Consider the following 25,363-nt stretch of genomic DNA (forward strand, 5'->3'; position numbering starts at 1 on the left):
CCATTTAGGATTTCTTGCTCCTTTATCAAAAACAAGGTGGTTATATGTCTGAGGAACCTTCTCTGAGTACTCAAGCCTATTCCACTGATCTGAGGGTCTGTTTTTATTCCAATACCATGCTGTTTTTATAACTGTTGCTTTGTTATACAACTTAAAATTGGGGAAAGTAATGCCTCCCATATTCCTTTTCCCAAGGAGTGCTTTAGCTATTCGAGGTTGTTTGTTGTTCCAGATGAATTTCAGAAGTATTTGATCCACTTCTTTGAAAAATGTCATGGGTATCTTTAGAGGAATCGCGTTAAATCTGTACAATGCTTTTGGAAGTATTGCCATTTTAATGATGTTGATCCTGCCAATCCATGAGCATGGAATGTGTTTCCATTTCCGCGTGTCCTCTCTTATTTCTTGGAGCAGTGTTTTGTAGTTTTCTTTGTATAGATCCTTCACATCTTTAGTCAGGTTGACTCCAAGATATTTGAGTTTGTGTGGAACTAATGTGAATGGGATTGTTCTCTTAATGTCCATTTCTTCCCTATCATTATTAGTGTATAAAAAGGCCATTGATTTTTGTGTGTTAATTTTGTATCCTGCCACTTTGCTATACAAATCTATTATTTCTAGAAGCTTTTTGGTAGAGTCTTTAGGGTTTTCTAAGTAGAGTATCATGTCATCTGCAAACAGTGAGAGCTTGACTTCTTCCTTTCCTATCTGGATTCCCTTGATATCTTTTTCTTGCCTAATCGCTATAGCAAGTACTTCCAGTGCTATGTTGAATAGGAGTGGTGAGAGAGGACAGCCTTGTCTTGTACCAGAATTTAGAGGAAAGGATTTTAGTTTTTCTCCATTGAGGATAATATTTGCCACTAGCTTCTGGTAGATGGCTTTGACTATATTGAGAAAGGTTCCTTTTATTCCTATCTTGCTGAGAGTTTTCATCAAGAATGGGTGTTGAACTTTATCAAATGCTTTTTCTGCATCTATTGATATGACCATGTGATTTTTATTTTTGTTGTTGTTTATGTTGTGTATTATATTGATAGATTTATGGATGTTAAACCATCCTTGCATTCCTGGGATGAAACCTACTTGATCAAAGTGAATGATCTTCTTGATGAGGCACTGGATCCTGTTCGCCAGGATTTTGTTGAGGATCTTTGCATCTGTGTTCATCAGGGATATTGGTCTGTAATTTTCTTTTTTGGCAGCATCTCTATCAGGTTTTGGTATTAAGGTGATGTTGGCTTCATAAAAGCTATTTGGAAGTATTCCTGTTTTTTCGATTTCATAAAAGAGCCTGGCCAGAATTGGTAGTAGTTCCTCTTGAAAGGTTTGAAAGAATTCATTCGTGAATCCATCAGGGCCTGGGCTTTTGTTTTTGGGTAAATTTTTGATTACAGTTTTAATTTCCTCAATAGTGATGGGGGTGTTTAGATATGCTACCTCTTCTTTATTCAACCGTGGAAGGTTATATGAGTTCAGAAATTTATCCATTTCTTCCAGGTTCTCATATTTAGTGGCATAGAGTTTCTCAAAGTATTCTCTGAATACCCTTTGAATCTCTGCAGTATCTGTAGTGATCTCCCCCTTTTCATTTCTAATACGCGTTATCAAGTTTCTCTCTTTCTTTTGCTTTGTGAGTTTTGCCAATGGTCTATCAATCTTGTTTATTTTTTCAAAGAACCAACTTCTGCTTTCGTTGATCTTTCGGATTGTTTTTTGGGTTTCCACTTCGTTGATTTCTGCTCTCAGCTTTGTTATTTCCTTCTGTCTCCCTATTTTTGGGTCCTTTTGTTGAGCACTTTCTAGTTCTATTAGCTGTGTCATTAAGCTACTCAGGTAAGCTCCTTCTTCCTTCCTGATGTGTGCTTGCAAAGCTATAAATTTTCCTCTCAGTACTGCTTTTGCTGTGTCCCATAAGTTCTGATAGTTTGTGTCTTTATTGTCATTTGTTTCCAGGAACCTTTTGATTTCCTCCTTGATTTCATCTCGGACCCACTGGTTATTGAGTATGAGGCTGTTTAACTTCCAGGTGTTAAATTTTTTCTTCTGTGTCCCTTTGCAGTTCACATCTAACTTCAGAGCCTTGTGGTCAGCAAAGGCAGCCTGCAAAATGTCTATCTTTGTTATTTTATGGAGGTATGTTTTATGTGCCAGCACATGATCTACCGTGGGGAATGATCCATGTACATTGGAAAAGAATGTGTATCCAGGTTTCTGAGGATAGAGTGCCCTATATATATCTACTAGGCCTCTTTCATCCATTTCTCTTTGCAGGTCTAGTATATTTTTGTTGGGTTTCCATTTGGTTGACCTATCAAGTGTTGACAAGCCTGTGTTGAGGTCTCCCACAATTATTGTGTTATTATTGATATCCTTCTTCAGATTTGTCAACAATTGTATTAAATACTTTGCTGGACCCTCATTCGGTGCGTATATGTTTAGGAGAGTGATTTCTTCTTGCTGTACAAATCCCTTGATTAGTACATAATATCCATCTTTGTCCCTTACAACTTTTCTGAGTATAAAGTTTGTGTCATCTGATATTAGTATGGCCACCCCCGCTTTTTTAAGGGTGTTGTTTGCTTGAATGATTTTCCTCCAGCCTTTGATTTTGAGTCTATGTTTATTCTGACTATTCAGGTGTGTTTCTTGTAGACAGCAGAAGGTTGGCTTCAGTTTTTTGATCCATTTCACCACTCTGTGCCTCTTAACTGGTGCATTTAGTCCATTGACATTGAGAGAAATAATTGTCATGGGATTTATTGCCATCTTTGTGTAGAAGTTTGGTGTGTTTTTTGTTCTGTCTTGTTTTTAGAGTCGATCTTTCAGTTTTTCTTTTAAGGCTGGTTTTGAGTCTGCAATGATTTTGAGCTGTTGTTTATCTGTGAAGCCGTGTATACATCCGTCAAACCTGAAACTTAGTTTTGCTGGGTGCAATATTCTTGGCGAAGCATTTATTTCATTGAGTTTTGCCACTACGTCCCACCACTGCCTTCTGGCCTTGAGTGTTTCTGGTGACAGGTCTGCTGTAAATTTCAAGGATGCTCCCTGGAATGTAATTTCCCTTTTCGATCTTGCTGCTTGCAGTATTCTATCTCTATCGGTGGGTTTCATCATGGTGACTAGGATGTGTCTTGGGGTGTTTCTACTGGGGTCTTTTTTAGCTGGTACTCTCCGGGCATGCAGGATTTGGTCACATGTTTTCTTTAGCTCTGGTAGTTTCTCTGTGATGATGTTCTTAACCATTGATTCTTCCTGAAGATTTTCTTCTTGGGTCTCTGGAACTCCAATGATTATAAAGTTGTTTCTGTTGAGCTTATCAAAGACTTCTATTTTCATCTTCTCATATTCTTTGAGTAAATTTTCCATTGTCTGATCATTTGATTTGAGGCTTTTTTCTAATCTCTTCCGCTGTGTAAAGTTGTTATGCATCTCGTCTTCTAAGGCACTAATTCTATCCTCAGCTGCTGTTAACCTGTTGGAAAACTCATCCATTATGTTCTTCAATTCGTCTACTGAGTTTTTCAGACCTGTTATCTGATCTGATATTTCATTTTGGAGTTTTCTGATTTCTATCTTCATATTCTCTTGATTTTTATTAGTGCTCTGATTTATACTTTCTTTGATATCTGTTAGCAACCTCCATATTTCGTCTCTAAACTCCATTTCTGAAAGACTGCTTAGGTAGTTGGTCGTTGTTGGGTCATCAGAGGTTCCATCTTCATTCTCTATGGTTGAAGTTGGTCTGCGTAGTCTCCCCATTGTCTCGCTTACGCTGTGGGTTTTTCTACGTGTTGTGGTGGTACTCATTGGCGAGGTGGAGTGCGCGGCCGCGAAGCGCAGCGGAGCGGCCGCGCTCCGGCCCCCAAACACTCACCTCAGCCGAGGCAAGCCGTCAGGGGATGCCTGGGGAGGCCCCCAAATGTCTGCCAAGCAAAGGATCTTGGTATTTTCATGTTTTTCTCTTTGACTTTCATGTTTGGATTTTTCTAGCTGTGACTATATTTGTATTTGTTTTACTTAGAATTCATGGATATTCTTGGACATATAGTTTAATCAAAATGATGGATATATGGTACTCACCAAATTTTAAAAGTTTATTTCTTCAAATACTGATTATGTCTCCCTTTTCCTTCTTCTGTAACTGCTATTATTCTTACTGTGTGTTTGGTTGCATCATGCAGACATATAAGGTGCTTTTCAATTTTAAAATGATTTTTACACTTTATTTCTTGGACTGGCTAATTTCTCCTGATATATTTTGAATCTGTTGTGTTTTTTTTTTACTTGAGCTTCTCAACAACAACTCAAATATTCTTTTGAATCCCTGTTAGTGGATTTCTCATTTCATTGTATTGTATGTTTTAATTAACTCCAGAATTTACATTAATTTATAATATTTTGTATTTTATTCATATTCTATGTGATGACTTGTCAACATATTCCTTTAATTATTTACATTATTTTATTCAGTTCTTTGAGCATATTTTTAAAATTGAGGTAACATTGGTTTGTATAATGAATTATATATGTTTCAGAAGTACTTTCCACACTTGAGACATTTAGGTGCCAGAGCAGGAAGAATGCTTGCATGTGCCTGAACAGGATTCAATCCCTGACACTCTATATTGTTTCCTGAGCCCAACCAGTAGTGTTCAGTGAGTACAGAGCCAGGAATAAGCCCTGAACATAGCCAGGTGTGTCTCCAAACAAAAATAATATTATAATAGCCTATCTTAAGTCATTATTGTGAAATATACAACCAAATCCTTCTCAGAGATAATTTATCTAAATTTTATGTGTATAGGCTACATGTTTTCTTCCTCATTTTCTTCCTCCTCCTCCTCTTCTTCTCCTTCCTCCTCCTCCTCTCCTTCCTCCTCCTATCTTCTTCCTCTTCTTCTTCTTCCTCTTCCTCCTTCTTCTTCCTCCTCCTCCTCCTCCTCCTCCTTCTTCTCTTTCCTCCTTCTCCTCCTCTTCCTCCTTTCAGAATTATTTGTTGAATGGGGCCAGAGCGGTGGCAAGAAGTGGTAAGGCATCTGTCTTGCTGGCACTAGCCTAGAACAGACCTCGTTTCAATCCCCCAGCATCCCATATGGCCCCCCAAGCTTGGAGCTATTTCAGAATGAATAGTCAGGAGTAACTGCTGAGCATTACTGGGTGTGGCCTCCCCAAAAAGAATTATTTGGTGAAAACTAAACATTTTAGATATGGTAACAATTTTAGTTTTTTAGTAACCCATTCTTAAGATATGTAGTATTTATTTTATGTTTATTTTCATTGTTCTTTTTATTTATTTATTTATTTATTTATTTATTTATTTATTTATTTATTTATTTATTTATTTTTGGGTTTTGGGCCATACTCAGTGATGCTCAGGGGATACTCCTTGCTATGTGCTCAGAAATTGCTCCTGGCTTGGGGGGACCATATGGGATGCTGGGGGATCGAACTGTGGTCCTTCCTACATTAGCATGCAAGGCAAATGCCCTACTGCTTGCACCACCACTCTGGCTCCTTCATTTTTTTTAATGATATCCTTCGGCTAGCTATGTAGTTTCTAGTCCCTTTCAGTCTGTAATATCTACTTAGCATATTTGTTGAAATAAAATAATTGTTGAGTACAGAGCAATAGCACAGGGGGTAGGATGAATGCTTTGCATCCCATTGACCCTGGTTCAATCCCTGGCACTCTGTATGTTCCCAAGCACCAACATTGTAATTACTGAGTATAGAGTCAGGAGTAGATCCTGTGCATCATGAGATGTGGCCCACAAGTATTTTTTTTTGTTTGTTTTTGGGTCACACCCAGCGGTGCTCAGGGGTTACTCCTGGCTGTCTGCTCAGAAATAGCTCCTGGCAGGCACGGGGGACCATATGGGACACCGGGATTCGAACCAACCACCTTTGGTCCTGAATCGGCTGCTTGCAAGGCAAACGCTGCTGTGCTATCTCTCTGGGCCCCCACAAGTATTTTTTTAAAAGCCAAATAAAAATTGTATTCTTCCATTATGATCTATGACAATTATCACAAAATGACTTTTGTTGATCTAACTTTAATAATTACATTTGCTTTGCATTGTCACAAACAATTTGAAGTAACTCTGTGTTGTAAGCACGCAGGCTGCAGTGGTGGGTGGAAAACTGGGGACGTTAGTGGAGGGTATGTCACAATGGTAGTGATACTGGTGTTGGAGCATCTAATAGCTGAAACTGTATTATGGACTACTTGGTAAATCACAGTGTTATAATATAAAAAGGAAAATGCACAAATACAAGGCTTTTTGTTTTCTTGAAAAAATATTGTGTTCTTAGGCTGGGCAGAGAGCCCAAAAGACTGGCAATGGAAGCTCTGAGTTTAGTTCCCAGCATGTGTACTCTTTTAAGCAGCCCCAGACCACATATCATTGGGAGTGCCCTCCTGCCCCTGCCAGCTTGCATGCCCATGAGCTTTGCTTTAGGGACCCTCCAAACACAATGTGTTCCTATTTTAAGTTCAGCTACTTAGTGTTTTTCTCCCTTGGGCCCAGATAATTATTGGTCATAGATTTTGCCTAAACACTTAGCCAGTCAGTTTCTATCTTTTACCTAGCGAAGTGGTGCATATGGCACACTCAGGCAGTTTATGAGTCCTCTCTGATTTTCAGGTTTTGATTGTACAGGGCTTAAGACTCGTCATGAATAAAAAAAAATAATGATTTTTCTCATTTCTGCTGAGCACTTGTGAAGCACCATGTAAGTACATTATTTTATTGGTGTGGGAGGAGGCATGCTGGATTGGGCTTACTCCTGGAGTTGTCTTCAAAGATCACTCCTGATGGAGCAGGGGGGAGACCATATATGGAGCTGGGGATTGAGCCTGGGCCAGCTGTGAGCAAGGCATTTGTCTTCCCCACAGTATTATATTTCTAGCCCCATCACCTTCTTGATTTCCTGGAACATACAGGAGTTTATCAAAGCCACTTACTTTTTGATTCCACTTTTCATCTTTTGGGGTTGATTTTGGGTCACACACATACTTGGGAGCTACTCCTGTTTTGTGCCAAATATTGCTTCCAGGGGTACTTTGGTGAGTTATTCACTACCTGCAAGGGAACCCTGGCTTCCCAGATGAAAAACATGTGCTCTTGACCACCGAGGTATCTCCAAGGCTTGATTGTAAAATTTTGGAACTGTTCTGTTTTTTTCTGTAAAAGGCATCACAGACTTAGGCCACTGTGGTGCTGGACTTTCTTTTGGGGGGGTTGGTTTTTGGGTCACACCCGGTTACTCTCAGTGGTTACTCCTGGCTCTGTGCTCAGATATCACTCCTGGCAGGCTTGGGGGACCATATGGGATGCCGGGATTCGAACCACCGTTGATCCTGGGTTGGCTGCTTGCGAGGCAAACGCCCTACTGCTGTGCTATCTCTCCGGCCCATGGTGCTGGACTTCTTTTTATGAGAACTTGACCTGAGAAGACTGTTAGGCCTTGAACTTTTCTGTGGAATTCAAACTGGGTCATTCCCTTACATCTACAGCCAGGTTTCTAGGTTTCTAATCTTTAAGACTATTGAATCATGGAACTGGAGGCAGGGAGTGACCTCAAGTTAAGATATCACTTAACTATGCTGAAGAAATAGTACAGTGGGTGCACTTGACTTGCATGGAGCCAACCCGAGTTCAATCACCAGCATCATATATGGCCCCCAGAGGCACAGTCAGAAATGATCTCTGAATTCAGGATGAGGAGTAAGTCCTAAGTATAGCCAGGTATGCCCCCCCCCAAAAAAAAACAAAACAAAAATGATATATCTTGCTGTTTCTGCTAACGTTTGGTAGTTTTTCCTTTATCTACATATCTCAACATATTTAATGCCTTTTGTTACTTTACAGGTTATTTTACAGGTTGAAATGGTTGATTTTTGTGAAGAAGGGGCTCTGGGGACTATGTATTCAGGACTCTTGATGGTGTTAGAGAGACTGTTTGTGGTGTTGGGGATTGAACTGACTTCAGCTTCATGCAAGAAAGACACTTATACTGTCTTATACCTCTTATACTGTCTCTGATTTCCGAAATATTTATTTGGGGGTAGGTTTCCTTGTATTAACTATCTTTTCAGACCACGATGAACTGAAAATAGAAGTGAATTACAAACAGAAATGGAGAAATAACTTTAACAACTGGAAATTAGGGCCGGGCGGTGACGCAAGAGGTAAGGTGCCTGCCTTGCCTGCACTAACCTTGGATGGACTGCGGTTCGATCCCCCAGTGTCCCATATGGTCCCTCAAGCCAGGAGCGACTTCTGAGTGCATAGCCAGGAGTAATCCCTGAGCATCACCGGGTGTGGCCCAAAAACCAAAACAAAACAAAACAAAACAAAACAAAAACAAAAAAAACCCTGGAAATTAACATTTTATTTTAATAAATGTGCTTTGATGTGTTATACCTTCATATCCAAGAACTTCAAGCTAGAGGTTGCAATAGTTGGTTCCAGGGGTGTTTCTGACACCTAAGGAGCTATGGGCCTCTGTCTGACTTATTTTTTATTTATTTTTTGGTTTTTGTGCCACATCCAGTGACACTCAAGGGTTACTCCTGGCTATGCATTCAGAAATCACTCCTGGTTTAGGGGACCATATGGGTCACCAGGGATCGAACCACTGTCCATTCTAGGTTAGCACATGTGAGGCAAACTCCCTACTGCTTGCGCCACTGCTCCGGCCCCTCTATCTGACTCTTAAGAGAAATAATTAGATAAAAATGGTCAGAAGACAAAAATAGAAGAAAGATAAAGGGAGAAGCACAAGGTTAAAAAACATCCAATGCAGAGGAGGGAGGACAGAAGCAAGAAATCTCTAATGAGATAAAGCTACAATGTGAGTGGGAGAAAGAAATAGAGAGGGGCTGAAGTGATACAATGTTTAGGCTCTTGTCATGCATGTGGTCCACCTGGGTTTGATCTCCACCAATACCACATATGATCCCCAAGCCCTGCCAGGAGGGATCCCTAAGCACAGAGCCAAGAATAGGCACTGAACACCACTGGTTATGACAAAAGAAAGAAGTAGAGGAAGAAGGGCCAAGGCTTTGGGTCCATGCTTAGTAATTTTGGGGGCCTTTTGGGGCCACACTTGGTGGTGTCTGAAGGCTAATCCTTAAAGACTATTACTATAACTTGAAGGTTATTCCTAGCTTGGTACTCAGGTCACTTCTGATGGTGCTCAGGTATTATGTTTGTGTCATGGATCAAACTCTTGTTTCCCCCATACGAAGCATGGGCTCAATCCTTTGAGCTCTTTCTGGCCTGTGTAAACATTTTTGATTGTCTACAGTGACGATAGCCTGTCATTTTCTTTCTATACAAAGTTTCCCTCCTCGTATTCTGTTCTGAGAACTTTTGTCATTATATTGTTCCTGAACTTTCAGCTTCATTTTAACTTTAAGTGTCTGCTGGCATCAATCTGGATTCCTCCTTCCTGAAATTCTCTTCCTTGAAATTCTCTCTGGACACTTGGAGTAATTTTAAGATTGCCCCCACTTATTTCCCATATCTTGAGAATCATTGCCTTTGCTATCTCATATCTAGTATTTTGACACTATTTAATGTATTTTGCTTAGGTTCTTGTTTTCAATGGAGGAATAAATCTGTAACTGTTAGCCCATCTTGTCTGGAAGCAGAATCATTCAGGGCTATTTTCTAAATGATAATGGTAATGATGATGATTAGTTCCTAATTTAAGTCCTTTGTTATTGGGGAACTCACCCTACAATTTTAAGTCTCTTCAATTATGGACAGGCTTTTTCCACTTTGAAGAAGTGTGTTCTCTCTTGAACATGTATTTCTCTCTTTTTCTCTTCTGCTTTTTCTGTTTTGGAGGAGCCCATTCTTTCCCTTGAACACATATTCATTAATCTCTTTCTCTTCCCTCACATCTCTAAATGTCTTTAAATAAAAGCTATTTGCTTTACTAAAAACCCATATTGACATATTTTATGATGAAGCATATAATCTATTTTGGTTAGCATTTCACGTATTCTAAAAGAGTGCTTTCTGCAGTTGTTAGGTATAGGATTATATAAAATGAAGTCAGTAAGGTCAACATAATTGCTAGTACTATTGAAATTTTCTGAAGCATACTGATTTCTTTATGTTTTTTGTTTGGACAGAGGGAGGGATATGGAAATTTCTGCTTTGATTATGGGTTTATCTATTCATAGTTTTAATTTTTGTCAGTATTTACTGATGCATTTTAGGTTTTGTTATTACATTAATTTATATTTTAGATTGTTACATCTTTATGATAATGGACTCTTTTACCATTTAAAGTATATCATATAGGTTGAGAGCCGGAAGGACAAGCTCTCAATATGAAGCTCACCACAAAGAGTGATGTGTGCAGTTAGGGAAATAACTACACTAACAACTGCATGACAATATTAATGAGTGAGAGAAGTAGAATGCCTGTCTCAAAAACAGGCATGGGTGGGGAAGAGGGAGATGCGAGGTATTGGTGGTGGGAATGTTGCACTGGTGAAGGGGGGTGTTCTTTGTATGACTGAAACCACACTACAATCATGCATATAATCATGGTGCTTAAATAAAGATTTAAAAATAATCAAGTATATCATATAGGTACTAAAGATAAAGACCAATTAATAGAGCATATACCTTTTATACACAAGTCTCTGCATTCAATGCCCAGCAATTCATATTCCCAAGAGCCATCAGGAGTGAGCCCTATTTAAGTAAACTAAAAATATATCATATAGTTGTGTCTTTAAAAAATACAAAATGGGGGCCAGAATGATAATGCAGTGCATGCTAGCTTTGCACGAGATCAGCCCAGGTTTGATTCCTAGCACTCCATAAGCGTCCCCTGAGTCATGCCAGCAATGATTTCCAAGCATAGCCAGGAGTAAGCCCCGAGAACTGGCATGTATGCCGCCCAGGACAGTTTTTACTTTTGAATTATTATTTATTTACCATTTGATGTCTTTTTTTTAAAACAGTGTCTCTACTTTTAATTTTTATAATATCTTTATTTGCGCACCATTATTACAAACATGTTTGTAGTTGGGTTTTTGTCATAGAAAGTATATTCTTTTACTAGTGCAACCTTACTACCACCAATGCCCCCCATTTCACTCCTCTCCCACCCCTGCCGGTGTTCTATTCTCTCACTCACTACCATTGTCATGATAGTTGTTGGTGTAGGAATTTATCTAACTGCACTCTTGTGGTAAGCTTTATATCATGGGCTGGTCCTTCCAGCTCTCATCTTGATTGTCTCTGGGTATTATTACCATACTGATGTGTCTACTTTTCAAGTGATTTTCAGTGACTGGAGTAATGGTACAGCTGGTAGAGTGTTTGCTTTACATGTGAGCAACCTGGATTTATTTCCCAGTATCCCATATGGTTCCAAGGGTATTCCTGAGGGCAAAACCAGAAAAATGTATGAGCATTGTTGCTCATACAGAACAACAACATCAATTGCTTGTCAAGTAGAGATCTTTTTGTTATTAATTCCTAGCTATTGTGGTCAGAAAACAGGCTAGCCCTTTGATCTCCCTGGCTTCTGTATCACAATTTCTTTATTCACTCAAGTACTTCCAACTCTTGGTTTTGTTAGGTGAACTTTGTAGAACATGTTCAATTCTTCTATATGCTTAATGATCTTTTTATTTTTATTTTTTTTGGTTTTTGGGTCAAACCCAGCAGTGCTCAGGGGATACTCCTGGCTCTATATACAGAAAATGCTCCTGGCAGGCTCGGTGGACCATATGAGATGCTGGGATTTGAACCACAGTACTTCTGCATGCAAGGCAAACTCCTTACCTCCATGCTATCTCTCCAGCCCCATTTAATGATCTTTTAAAAGACTTTTTCTGTTACTGAGTGAGATATCCGACTTAACTTCAAGTTTATGTCTTCTATTATATATATATATATATATATATATATGTATATATATTTCCCCCAACATTTTGGTAGGACTAATAGGTCAAGAGGTTGAGTCTATGCTCCACATACTGGAGGCCCTGGTTCAATATCTGGCACCACAAGATTTTCTAAGCATTTCAGAGCCTGCAAGCACAGTGTTAAGAATAGCTCCAGAACACCATTGGGATCCCAGTGTCCGGTAAGGTTCCCTGAACACTTCCATGAGTGATTCCTGAGTGCAGCCAGGAGTAAGTCCTGAGCATTACTTTTTATTTTTTAACATTGGTATTAGGTGTATGCAGATTTAAGATTATTATTTCCTTTAATAGAAATATTAAATATAATTGTTACTATAACAAGATTGGTATATCATAGGTATGTGAAATTTTTCTATACATGGATGTACATGGAATCTATTATGCTGAGTGAAATAAGTCAGAGAGAGAGAAAGACACAGAATGGTCTCACTCATCTATGGGTTTTAAAAAAATGAAAGACATTCTTGCAATAATTTTCAGAGACAAAAGAGAGGAGGGCTGGAAGTTCCAGCTCACTTCATGAAGCTCACCACAAAGAGTGATGAGTTTAGTTAGAGAAATAACTACACTGAGAACTATCATAACAATGTGAATGAATGAGGAAAGTAGGAAGCCTGTCTAGCGTATAGGCGAGGGTGAGGTGGGGAGGAGGGAGATTTGGGACATTGGTGATGGGAATATTGCACTGGTGAAGGAGGGTGTTCTTTTTTTTAAATATATTTTTTATTTCAGTAACATGATCATAGTTGGGTTACAGTCACAAACAGAACACCCCCTTCACCAGTGTAACATTCCCCCCACCCCCTTCCCATCCCCTGCCTGTATTTGAGACAAGCATTCTACTACAGTTATTTGTTTTTAAGTTCAGTAAATTGTTTTTTTCCTTAAAGGATAAGAGCAAAAAAATATAGTAAAGGTGTGATAGTGGCAATCACCGTTGTTTGCATAGGTTCAGAAAAATATGGGGAAAACAGAAAAAAATCCTTGGCCTGATTATATGAATGCCTCACCCCAGATGTTTATTAGCATAAGACCGACTCTGGGTTCCAGGCATACCAGTCTGTCCAATCCGAGTCATTCTCTGTGGTCCTGGTGAAACTTTTTCACTTTAGCTATTGTTGGTATCAGGTTCTTATATTTAAAGATTCTGGATTCTATGCATTTCTTTCATCGATGTCAGGCTGATGTGGAGCATCCTCTAGTTTCAGCATACCATTAAATGCGGAGCAATCTGCCCTGCAAGCAGGCTGTTGCTGACTTGTCTGGGTGTTGAGAGTCCTCTTTGTAGTAAGTCAATGCCAAAGCAGTGGTAGGTTTTCCCTGGTAGAGGCTTGGATCCTGTTAATGTTATAGACAATTGTGGTTGTTTCCATAGATGGTATCCATTGTGTGGGGGTGATGCCCATTTTCTGAGGCCTAAGCTAAATGTTATGCCAATGCTCAGGTTATAAGGCCTAATTGCATTACCAAATTTGTGTTCCCATCTCTATTAGATGAGAACTTGTTTGCATATGTATTATTTTCCCATTTTAATGCGCCTATGCAAAAGAGAAGCAATGCCACAAGATATTGTTGGTACATCTGGGGCCAACATTCCCCGTAACTTGGTTCAAACATAGATTCTATACAGAGATACTCTTCTACCAGTATTGCTTATAAAACAGATCTCAAAGGGGGAAAAAATCAAACAAACAAATAACAAAACTAGTGGGCAAAATTGTCACTATATGAGAATATTCTAAAAGAGTTATAGATGTTAAGGGAATACATCTGAGATATACAAAGGAGATACACGTGTCCCTTTTATGTTTTAGAAATAGTCAAGAGGGAGGGTGTTGTTTCCAAAACATCACTTTGGTCTGTGATTTGGACAAGCAAAGAGCACATGGAGCCATGATATCCTTGTGTTACCTGCTGAAGCTTCCAACTCCCCGAAGGGCGTTTGCTTCTTATTTGCTACAAGCCGGAAGATCACCAGTCTCCTCCCCGCCCTCTGAAAAAACGGGAAGGAGAGAGAAGGCTGTGGGGGGGGGCAGTCAAGACTCCATCTTCCTCTAAGCTAGGCCAAAAAAATCTTACTGTGTGGAGCCATGTCCTCCCCGTGTTGCCTGTTGAAGCTTCTGACTCCTTGAGAGGCGTTTGCTTTCTAATTGCTGAAAGCCAGTAGTTCACCAGTTCCCTCTCCACCCTTTGCAAGAATGAGGAAGCCTGGGGTCTCCTTTGAATTGCTCCTCACCGGAACCCACTTGCTGGGACCCTGAGCAGGTGTCCAGGAGTAATCCTGGGGACCGGGAGGAAGAAGAGAGAAGGCTGTGGGGGGCAGCCAAGGCTGCATCTTCCCCTTAGCTTGGCCAAAAAGCCTACAATGTGGAGACATGTCATCCACATGTTGCCTGCTGAAGCTTCAGACTCCACCCCAAAAATTACTGTGAAAGATATGCAATCCACCTTGGCCAAAACAAAAATCATGGGGCTGGGAAGGTGGCGCTAGAGGTAAGGTGTCTGCCTTGTAAGCGCTAGTGTAGGATGAACCACGGTTCAATCCCCTGGCATCCCATATGCTCCCCCCAAGCCAGGAGCGATTTCTGAGCGCATAGCTAGGAGTGATCCCTGAGCGTCAAATGGGTGTGGCCCAAAAACCAAAAAAAAAAAATCATTAGTACAAAAAAATAGTTAAATGTGGGGTAATAGGAGGTAGGAGTGAGGGAGTAAAGGAATAAAATGAGCTACTGGGCGGCTTTCAGATTATGACAAACAGATTAAACAATGATATCCAAATATTTGTTAATTTGTTCCGTGCGGGGGTGCTAGCCCCCTCATGGTTTCACAATGGACAGGTTTAGTAAGGAAACTTGCCTGGGACATCCTGAAGCCAGAACCTATTGTGCTGCTATTCCACATGCTGACAGAACCTCCCAGCTCCCAGGAAGGAAAGAGATCCTTCAAAAGCTGGAAGGCCGGAAGCTCAAAGCCCCCACTCAAACCCTCCCTCTGGAGTCGGGAGGGAAATGAGGAAAGCCTAGGGTAACCAATAAGCTCCTCCAAGGGACCCACCTTGCTGGCTTGTCCAGGCACGTGGCCCAGAGGAAGCCCTGGAGTTCTGAAGGAAGGAGGTAGAGGGGTGCTGGGGTGAGCCATGTCCCACACCCCTTCCTAGGCCTGATTAAAAAGACCTTTGTCATGGTGGAGGGCTGCCAAACCCCATGCTGGCAGAACCTCCCAGCTCTCAGGAAGGAAAGAGATCTTTCAAGAGCTGGAAGGCCAGAAGTTTAAAGCCTTCACCCAAACCCTCCCCCTGGAGCCGGAAGGGAAATAGGGAAAGCCTAGGGTAACCTATAAGCACCTCCAAGGGACCCACCTTGCTGGCTTGCCCAGGCACGTGGCCTAGGGGATCCCTGGAGTTCTGAAGGAAGGAGGTAGAGGGGTGCTAGGATGACCCATGTCCCGCATGAAGGAGGGTGTTCTTTACATGACTGAAACCCAACCACAATCATGTTTTCATGTTTGTAATCAAGGTGTTTAAATAAAATGTTATTTTAAAAAGTTATTATAAGAGAAATGTTATTACTTTTATATATTGAATAAAACTTTAGTTGTTATGTAAGATCTGTTTTTGTCTCAATAATGTGGGCACCTTTAACATCTGATATTAATAAATTTTGCCTTTGTATTTTTGGAGGCCATACCCAGTAGTGCTCAGGTCTTACTTCTGTCTCTTCTCTTAGGAATCACGCTTAACTGTCTTGAGGTACCATATGGGAATCCAGGAAATGAAATTGGGAATGCTGTATGCAAGTCAAGTACCCTTCCTGTTATATTATTGCTCCAGTCCCTCATATAATTTTAAAATTAGTTGGATTATTATTGATGGAATTATCATCTTTCCATTTATTTATATTTGTTTATTTAGGGAGGTTGGGCCACAGTGATGGTGCTGGGGCTATTCCCAGCTTGGTGTTTGGGGACTAAGCACCTCTTGGAGGTGTTTAGGGAATCGTGCTGTGCTAGGGACTTGATGCCTGGGTCTCTGTTACACAAAGTTTATGCTCAGCTTGAATTTATCTACAGTCCTTAGTTTATGTGTAACTTTTCTGTATTTTTATATTTAATGTGTCTCTCCCTTGATATCAGACCTGAAACGATAAGGTACATAAAAGAAAACAAAGAACTCTCCATGACATTGAAGCTAAAGGTATCTTCAAAATGAAACACCACAGACTAAGTAGTGGAAGCAAAGAGAAACAAAGAGGACTACATTAAATTAAGATGCAAAGAGAATGATGACCAGGATACAACGAAGCCCACAGAATGGGAGAAATTATTCTCTAACTTGAGTATATCTAAGATATATAAAGCACTGGTAGAGCTTAACAAGGGAAAAATCCAAACCCATCAAAATGGTGAAAAGTGATGAACATAAATTTCTTCAAAGAAATACAAATAACCAAAAGACACATTAAAATGCTGTACATTATTAATCATCAGGGAGATGCAAATCAAAATAACAATGCAATATCATCTCACACCAGAGAGACTTGCAAAAATCAAGAACAAGAACAACCAATGCTGGCATAAATGTGGGGAGAAAGGAAATATAATTCACTGCTGGTGGAAATATCTCTGGTTTAGTCTTTTTGGAATACAATATGGATTTTCCTAAAAAAAAAAACTATAAATTGAGATACTTCTATTTGACCCAGCAATACTTCTTCTAGGATTATACGCTAGGGACCCAGAAACACAATGTGAAAAAGGCATCTGCACTCAGAGTAGCCAGAATATGGAAACAACCCAAGTGCCTGAGAAAAGGTGAGTGGATAAAGAAACTGTTACTTCTACACAAAGGAATACAATGCAGCTCTTAGGAAAAATGAAGTCATGAAACGTATACATGGATATACATGGAGATATTATGTTGAGTGAAAAGAGTCATAAAAAGAGGAACAGACACAGAACAATTGCATTCATTTGTGGGTTATTAAAAATAGTATAAGAATAATATCCAAATAAAATAGAAATGTTGGATTGAGGGCCGGTATGATAGCATAGCGGTAGGGTGTTTGCCTTGCACACAACAGATCCAGGACTGACCTTGTTCGATCCCTGGTGCCCCATTTGGTCTCCCTAGCTAGGAGTGATTTCTGAGCTTATAGCTAGGAGTAACCCCTGAGTGTCACAGGGTGTGGCCCCAAAACAAAAAAAAGTTGGGTAGAAAATGCAGTTAAAACAGAGAAACTACCACTGATAGTTGGAAATGATCACTCTGGATAAGAACTGGGTGCTAAAAGTGATATGCATTGTACCCCTTCTGTAACATTGTCTAAAGGAATAAATGGGGGAGAGAAAGATGGGAGATAGAAAAGGAGAGACAATGAGGAGAAAGAATTAGAGAGAGAGAGAAAGAGAGAGAGAGAAGTGTCTGCTATAGTGGCAGGCTGGGGTGGGAATGGGACTGGGATGATGGTGGTAGGAAATGAATACTGGCGAAGGGATGGGTGTTGGAACATTGTGTAATCAAAACTCAACTATCATCAGCTTTTAAACTTAGTTTCTCACAGTGATTTAATAAAAAAAATGTGTCTCTTGGGGCAGAGGAGATAGCTCCACAGGCTACAGTGTATGCTCTGCATGCAAGAAGCCAGGATTTTGTTCCAATCACAGAATGGTTCCCCAAACATTGCATGAAGTAATCCCCAAGCACCAAACTGGGAATAGCCCCTGAACACTGCCTGGTATAAATAAAATATGTCTCTTGAAAACAACATATGGTTGATTTTTCCCCTACAGTTGCAATACCTCATTAATGGAATACTAATCTAATTATATTTAAACAATTATGGTGATAGTTATGTTTTATTGGCATATTTAGATTTATACCTAACATATTTCTGTGTCTTCTGTTATATTCCCTTTTCCCTTCTTTTGTTTATTTTAAAACTATAAAGTTAGTTTTAAATAGTTGGAATAATTTTGGATTTATAGCTTCAAAGATAATAAGAAAATTTCCTTATATTAAACTTTAGATCTTATTTTATTTTTTCATTAATGTTCTTTTTCTCTTTTAGGATCCAACCCAAAATAGCATCTGCATTTCTCCTTGTTAAGTCACCTTAGTTCTCTCTGATTTGTGACAGGTTCTTACTCTTTGCGTATTTTGTGACATTAGAAGTTTCTAGCAGAATTTGTGAAATATTTATAGAACCTCCTTAAATTTAAGTTTGTCTAATTTTTTTCTCATGATTAGATTAGGATCATGGATTGTGATAAAGAATACTAGAGTCTCTTCTCAAATGCTTATCTTTGAAAGTGATTCAAAAAAAAAAGAAAGTGATTCAGCCAAAATATGCTTTTATTATTCTATTTTTCATCTTTTGGTTTACTATCACTGTAGTCTTTCATTAAGCTTGCAGTTATTAAGGCAAACATTATAACATCCATTCCTGACTAAATGGACCAGAAATTTGTACTTTTTGTTTTTTTGTGTGTGTTTTTTTTTTAATTTTTATTGTGACCAAAGTGCATTACAAATCATTCACTGCATCATTTATGGTACATAGTGACAATGAATGAGGGGCATTCCCACCACCAGTGCTGACCTCCCTCCGTCCCTATTCCCAGCATGCATCCCACATCTCCCTCCTCTACCCCCCAGTATGCTAGTGCAACTGGTTTACACTTTACAGCTTGTTGTAGATTGAGCATCCATTCCACCGTCATTGGAGATAAAAAGGATAAGAAAAAGGAGAGGAAAAAATTGGTGACAACTACCAAAAAAAGAAAGAAGAGAGAGAAAAAAAAGAAAAATGGAAGAAAAAAGAAAAAATGGACCTGGCAAATAAAAATAAAAATAAATCTCTAAATAATAACCATAAGTGTGAAAAAGAAAAAGTGGAAGAAAAAAGAGAAGGAAAATAAAGTCAAAAACTAACAAATCAAAACAAAACAAGAAAAAGTATGGGTGCTGGAGTGGTAGGGTTTGGCGTTCCCCCCACTTTTTTTTTTGCATAGGCACAGTAAGCATTGGGGAAGAAAGGGAATTCCCGTGGCCTAAGAGATTCAGGGTTTCTCCATCCTTGAAGCATACCATCATGGGATCAACCCCTGGCTCCATATATACTCATTACCCCATCCCAAAGGCTTTTTTTTGTGATGCCAGGAAAGTTTCCTCTAGGTTGTGTGTGAGAAAATCAAGCCACAGTAGCTAGCGATCTTGGTATTTGTGCAAGTTATAGGTCAGGGTCTAGGATAGAGTCTCTAGGTTCTAGAGATTCTTATCCATCGTTGTTGTGGTGTTCAGTCTTCTGTAACACTTGCTCCCTGTTTTCCTTCAGTTCCTAAGCCAAAGCCTAGGATATTATGGATCCAAAGGTTCTGCTCAGTCTCTGTTGTCCAAGTTGGACCTCTACAATAAGACATCTTGTTGTTGTTGTTATTTTTTATGTGTCCTGGACTTCAGAGTAGGGTAGGGTTTTTCTTATTAGCAAGTTGGTGCCAGAGTAGTGTTATAAATCTCCCAATGGAGCTTAGTTCCTGGTGGTGTTGCCCGGAGCTGTATCATTTCTACGTCGGGGATCTGGGATTTTGGATTGGACTAACACTGTCCAATCTCCTGGGGACTGGTTGTATCCACATGACACATGTTCAGGATGGGAGGCACCCTTCTGCTATAAAAAGTGAGTTCTTATCCCTAGAAGATAAGATATTGTTTCTGTGTCTATGGTTTCCCCTTTTTTTACTGTGCCCATTCAAAAACGTATGGTGTCATACTGTGTTGCTGGTGCTATTCTGGGTAAGAATGACAGGCTGCACACACAGTCTCTGTCATCTGGTTTTGTTCTGAGCTTTTATCCCAGTCAAGGCTTTTTGTACCAAGCAGCACCAAAAATGGTAAGGATAGAGAAAAATGTATATATTAAAATAGAACAAATAAATAAAACTGAGTTAAAAGAAAAGGTATTCGAATAAATCAAGTGGTGGAGGAGGCTACTTGTATATTTAGGAATACACATCTTAAGATGTATTGTTATACAGATATTGAGCTTCCATAGGCAATATAAGACTCCTAATTATGTCTTTTGATATATTCTTGTGGGGAGTAAAAGCCAAGGTACTTTTCGATTCACAGGCCTTAGAATTGAGTTTGAGAGATGCTTTGCTGCATTATGAGACCATATAGTGTCTTTGAGCTGGGAGTTTTTCTGAGGCCGATTTCTGTATCGTGGAACAGTCCACGATTTGTGGGGGTGAGAGGGGCCATCAAGCATGAGTCAGCAGGCATGCTGGTTGTAGTTCTTTGCCGATGCATGAGAATGGGGACCCAGAGGGTGTCTTTCACTGAGAAGCTGGAAGGTGGTCTGTTGGGGCAGGAGGTCAATCTTGGTGCCTACCGAGTTAGAAACTGAGGGTAAAGAGGGTTAAATTAGGGGAAAATAATGGATCAGGATTGAAAAATGAGGGGATAGAGGATACACAGGGGTAGGGGAGAGGCAATACATGACAGGGGCTATATACAATATATGTATGAATTGTTTGTGATTTCGGCTTGGAGTCAGTACGGAAAGTCAGGTCCATAAAGACTGACTTTAAAGATCTATTTGAGTGTTATCATCCAAATCTTTGGTATTCCATTTCCTTTCCTAGGAACCATCTAGAATGAAGAACATTTTTAGATAATGCTTAAAAAACTATATTTGTATCGCAAATGCGCCCGTGCGGTTATAAAAATGAGTATTAGTAAGGAAAGACACCGCTGCAGGGGGTCCTGTATGGAATACGGGAGGAGTTTCCCTTCTCCCCCCTCCCCCCAGAGCCCAGTTGCCAAACCTGGCCCTGAAGACCAGTTTGGCATGGGGGGGGATCTCGGTCTCCTGGACTAGGTGGTCAGCCCAGGAGGCCATTGGCCAGTGTCTGCCCAGATTCCCAGCCATACCCGTAGAAGAGCAGGAATCCTGGCATGTGGTTTCGTCTGGGTCCAGCTGCAGCCTCCCTCTCCAGTATGAAAAAGCATGGGGGAGGAGTTTGCCTCCTCCCCATCCCCCCAGAGCTCAGATGCCAGTCCTGGAGACCGAGAGCCCCCCCACACCAAGCTGGCTTTCAAGGCCATGCCTTTTTTTAGGTCACATCCAGAGTTGCTGAGATCTTACTCTTTATTTTTTTTATTTTATTTTATTATTTTTTTTTTTTTTTGGTTTTTGGGCCACACCCGGCGTTGCTCAGAAGTTACTCCTGGCTGTCTGCTCAGAAATAGCTCCTGGCAGGCACGGGGGACCAAATGGGACACCGGGATTCAAACCAACCACCTTTGGTCCTGGATCGGCTGCTTACAAGGCAAACACCGCCGCTGTGCTATCTCTCTGGGCCCTGAGATCTTACTCTTGGCACTGTGCTTAGGGATCACTTCTGGCAGTGCTTAAGGGACCATATGGGGTGTTGAGGATGAAAGTAATTGGTTGGCCACGTGCAAGGCAGGTACTATGGCTCTGGCTCCTGAAATACTTTTATTACTGCAAAATTTAAGGACCCTCAAACACTTAATTTGTTGAATGATCAAAAGGATCTTTCAAAATCTCAATTTGTTCCCTTGTAAAATAAGTTTATTCTATGTTGTTAATGTCTTGAGTTTTAGTTCATCATTAAATATTTTCATGTATTTTATCTATTTCCCACACTAAGGATAGAGATTGAGTTCATAGTCTCAAGCTTGCTCTGGTACTTTTAAGTCATTGAACCGTCTTCCAAACCCTTCTCAAACAACTGAGCTGCCAGAATCATCTCAGCATGTGGGTGTGGCACCCCTTGTATTTAAAATGGGTGAGACTTTTAATTATCAGGGGTGTGCATTAAGCCACTGAACTATATACCTACTCTCTTATCATTATATTTGTTTATTTTGTTATATATTTTGAGGGAGAGGCCACACTTGGCTGTTCTCATGGTTACTCCTGGATCATTCCTGGGTTTTTCAGAGGACCTTATGTGGTGCCGGGAATCAAACCCAGGCCCACCATATACAAAGTAAGTGCCTTATCCACTACACTCTTTGCAGTTCCCTTATCATGTGATCATGTATTTGTTTCTATTTTTGTTTTGTTTTGTTTTTGGCTACATGCAGTGGTGGTCAGGGCTTACTCCTAGTTCTTCACTCAGTGATCAATGCTGGAGGATTTTGGGGGGCCATATGGGTTGCTGGGAATGAATCCAGATTGTCCCCTTATTCATTTGTTTGTAAAAACTAAGACATTGTATAAAATCTTGAAACATTAGTGTCATTTTTTTCTCCTAAATATTTTTCTGAGTGAGCCACTAACATAATGCCTCATCAGTTGAAAAGACGTGTATATATTCCTAAAACAAGGAAATTTTCTTACAGCATTTTAATACAACCATCATATCAAAAATTTACTATTTTACTTTAAAAAATTGGGGTAAGGTGGTTTAAACCACACCTTGTGGTGCTCAGGGATTATTCCTGACTCGGCTCAGGAGTGACCCCTGTTGGTTCTCAGGGGACCCATGTGTTGCTAGATTCAAACTGGGACTGGCCTCATGTAAGGCAAGTATTCAATACTATTAATTTTGCCCATGATAGCAATTAATATCCTTTTGTAGCCAAAAACTCTAATTCAGAACAAAATATTTCATTTACTTTTCATATATATCTAGTATTTTTTATGTCTGCAAGAGTTCCTCTGTCTTTCCTTGACTTCCATGACAAGGACAATTGAGGAGTATTATGTAGTAATTTTGTAAAATATCCCACAATTTAGGTTTATCTGATATTTTCATATGATCATATTTAAGTTTCAAGGTTTCTCCTGTGTAAGTTTATTATTTTTTATTTGCAATTGATAAGAATTTTGTTGAGGGGTTCTTTGTTGAATAACTGGTATTATATTCCACTTGAAGAATTTCCTTTTAGCTTTTCCTATTCATGTGTCTGCTACTGATAAATTCTCTCTCCCTTGTCACCTAGCATTGATCTGAAAATGTCTTTATTTTAACCTTTAATTTCCTTTTAAAATGTGTGTATTATACTATATAATAGTAGATAATAATACTATAGTTTATTTATATACAATATATTACATACAATATATTATATATTGATATATAATATATGTATTAATATATAATATATTATAGTATATAATAATATATATGTAACTTTTCCATCAGATTTCCTGTGCTACATTGGGCTGACACCACTATAAAATTTTTTGGTATTGGAGCCGGAGTGGTGGTGCAGGCCGTAAGGCATGTGGCATGTGTTAGCCTAGGACGGACCATGGTTCGATTCCCGGTGTCCCATATGGTCCCCCAAGCCAGGAGCTATTTCTGAGCGCATAGCCAGGAGTGGCCCCTGAGTGTCACGGGGTCCAACGACAAAATAATCGATACTCAATCTACAACAAGCTAGAGACAGAGGGGACCACTTATACTAGCAGCCCGGGGGATAAGGGAGACTGATATGGGGTGCAAGCTGGGAACGGGGGTGAAGGGAGGACAACTATGGTGATGGGAATCCCCTGATTCCATGTTAATATGTACCTAAAATATTACTGTGAAAGATATATAATCCACTTTGGTCAAAATAAAAATTATTATTAAAAAAAAGAAATAGAGTTCCAAAGGAGCCAGTGAAACATTATCTATCCCAGGATAAGCATTCCCACTTCTAACACCCCCACCTATTTGCCCTCTTTTAAAAAAAAACCAAAAAACAAAAAAATATTGTGGTATTTCACAGCCTCTTGCAGCCCTGTGGTCCAGGATTTATAGACATGAAACAACTTTAGTGGCTTGGTAGTATGATACGATTAAATCAAGGAACTGGGCTGTTTCTTTTGGAGGGTGGAGGGTGTGATGCTGGGCTGTTGTAGTTTATGTAGAAAGGGTAATCTTCCCCAACCCCTTCTGAGAATGCCACAGAGGTATCAGCCTATACCAGACTACCTGGGAAGTTTCAGTGGCCTTTATTTTGTTGGTGTTTTTCTTTTGTCTTCTGTTCTCTATCTCTGTATTTACTAGCTCCTCACTTTCTTATCAAACTTCTCATTTACTAACATCAATGTGAATCCATGACTTGTTTATTTAATAATTTACTACTGCAATTACTTGAGTATTATTCTCAAATACAAATGATGGGAGTCTTGCTGTTTTTTTTTTTTTTTAGCTATACCTGGTGATGCTCAGGGCTTATTTCTGACTCTGTTTTTATGGGTCACTCTTGGTGGTGCTCAGGAAAGCATATATGATTCCAGGGATCTAATGCGGTCAACTGCATACAAGGCAAGTACTTTAACCTCAATACTGTCTCTCTGCTCTGGAAGCCTTTTGTTTGATTTTATTTAGGAGCTATACCCAGTGGTGCTTGGGGGTTACTTCCAGCACTGTGCAGGGAGAATCATGTGGTGCTGGGGATTAAACGCCAGCCTCCTGCATGAAAAATAGATACTCATCCCATTAATTCTCTCTCTCGTCCAGTGGGAGCCTTTTTTATTTTATACTTGGAAAGATGTGAGGGAGAGAAAGAGTTAAGTATGTATTTGAGAGAACACAACATTCTCCAGAGTGGTAATAGACAAGGAAAAAAACATACAAGCAAGTGAGATATGTATTTAAGGAAGAACATAAACTTGAAGAACACAGTTGAAACATTTTTATTTAAAATTTTTGAGTTTTTTTTTGTGGGGGGAGCACACCAGAGAGTCTGGATCTGTGCTTAATGGTCACTCATGATGGTGCTCAGGGATTGTATGTGGTGCCAGGAACTGAACTCAGGACAGTCACATGCAAGGCAAAATGACTTATAAGTTCTACTATCCGTGTGGCTTCCAAAATTAGAGGAGTTTTGAGGTGCAGCTAGAATAGGCCTGTATTTCCAAGAATAAACAATTAAGTACGATTCTAATGAGAACTTGCTTTCATCTTCTCAGAGAATGTTTAATTAATTATGAATATAATGTTGGTAGAAATTGAGAAAATAAAGTCCAATTTTTAAACTTTATTGATTGATTGATTGATTGATTGATTTTTTGGCCCACACCCAGCAGTGCTCAGGAGTTACTCCTGGCTTTACACTTAGAAATTGCCCCTGGCAGGCTGGGGAACCATATGGGATGCTGGGAATCTAACCGGGTCCCCCCCCCAGGGGTCGGCCGCATGCAAGGTAAACGCCCTACCTCTGTGCTATCTCTCCAGCCAATAAAGTCTATTTTATTATTTTTAGGGGGAGAGGGCACACCCATCAGTGTTTGGGATGCCATAAGATGTCGGGACTCTCCAGGAGGGTAGCCAACATTTCTTGGCTGCAGTGTGAGAGAGCACACACACACAGACACTGCGGGGGTCCTGTCAGAACAATTCCATCTTTATTGAGAAAAGTAGGGGTTTATATAA

General features: G+C 39.8%; 1 protein-coding gene across 1 annotated transcript in view; it reads left to right on the forward strand.

The window, feature by feature from the left end:
* Positions 1–25,363, forward strand: part of APLN (apelin) — a 552,821-nt gene that overhangs the window by 203,261 nt on the left and 324,197 nt on the right. The gene's annotated exons all lie outside the window — the stretch shown is intronic.

Source organism: Suncus etruscus, chromosome X (assembly GCF_024139225.1).
Source record: "Suncus etruscus isolate mSunEtr1 chromosome X, mSunEtr1.pri.cur, whole genome shotgun sequence".
Classification (NCBI taxonomy): domain Eukaryota; kingdom Metazoa; phylum Chordata; class Mammalia; order Eulipotyphla; family Soricidae; genus Suncus; species Suncus etruscus.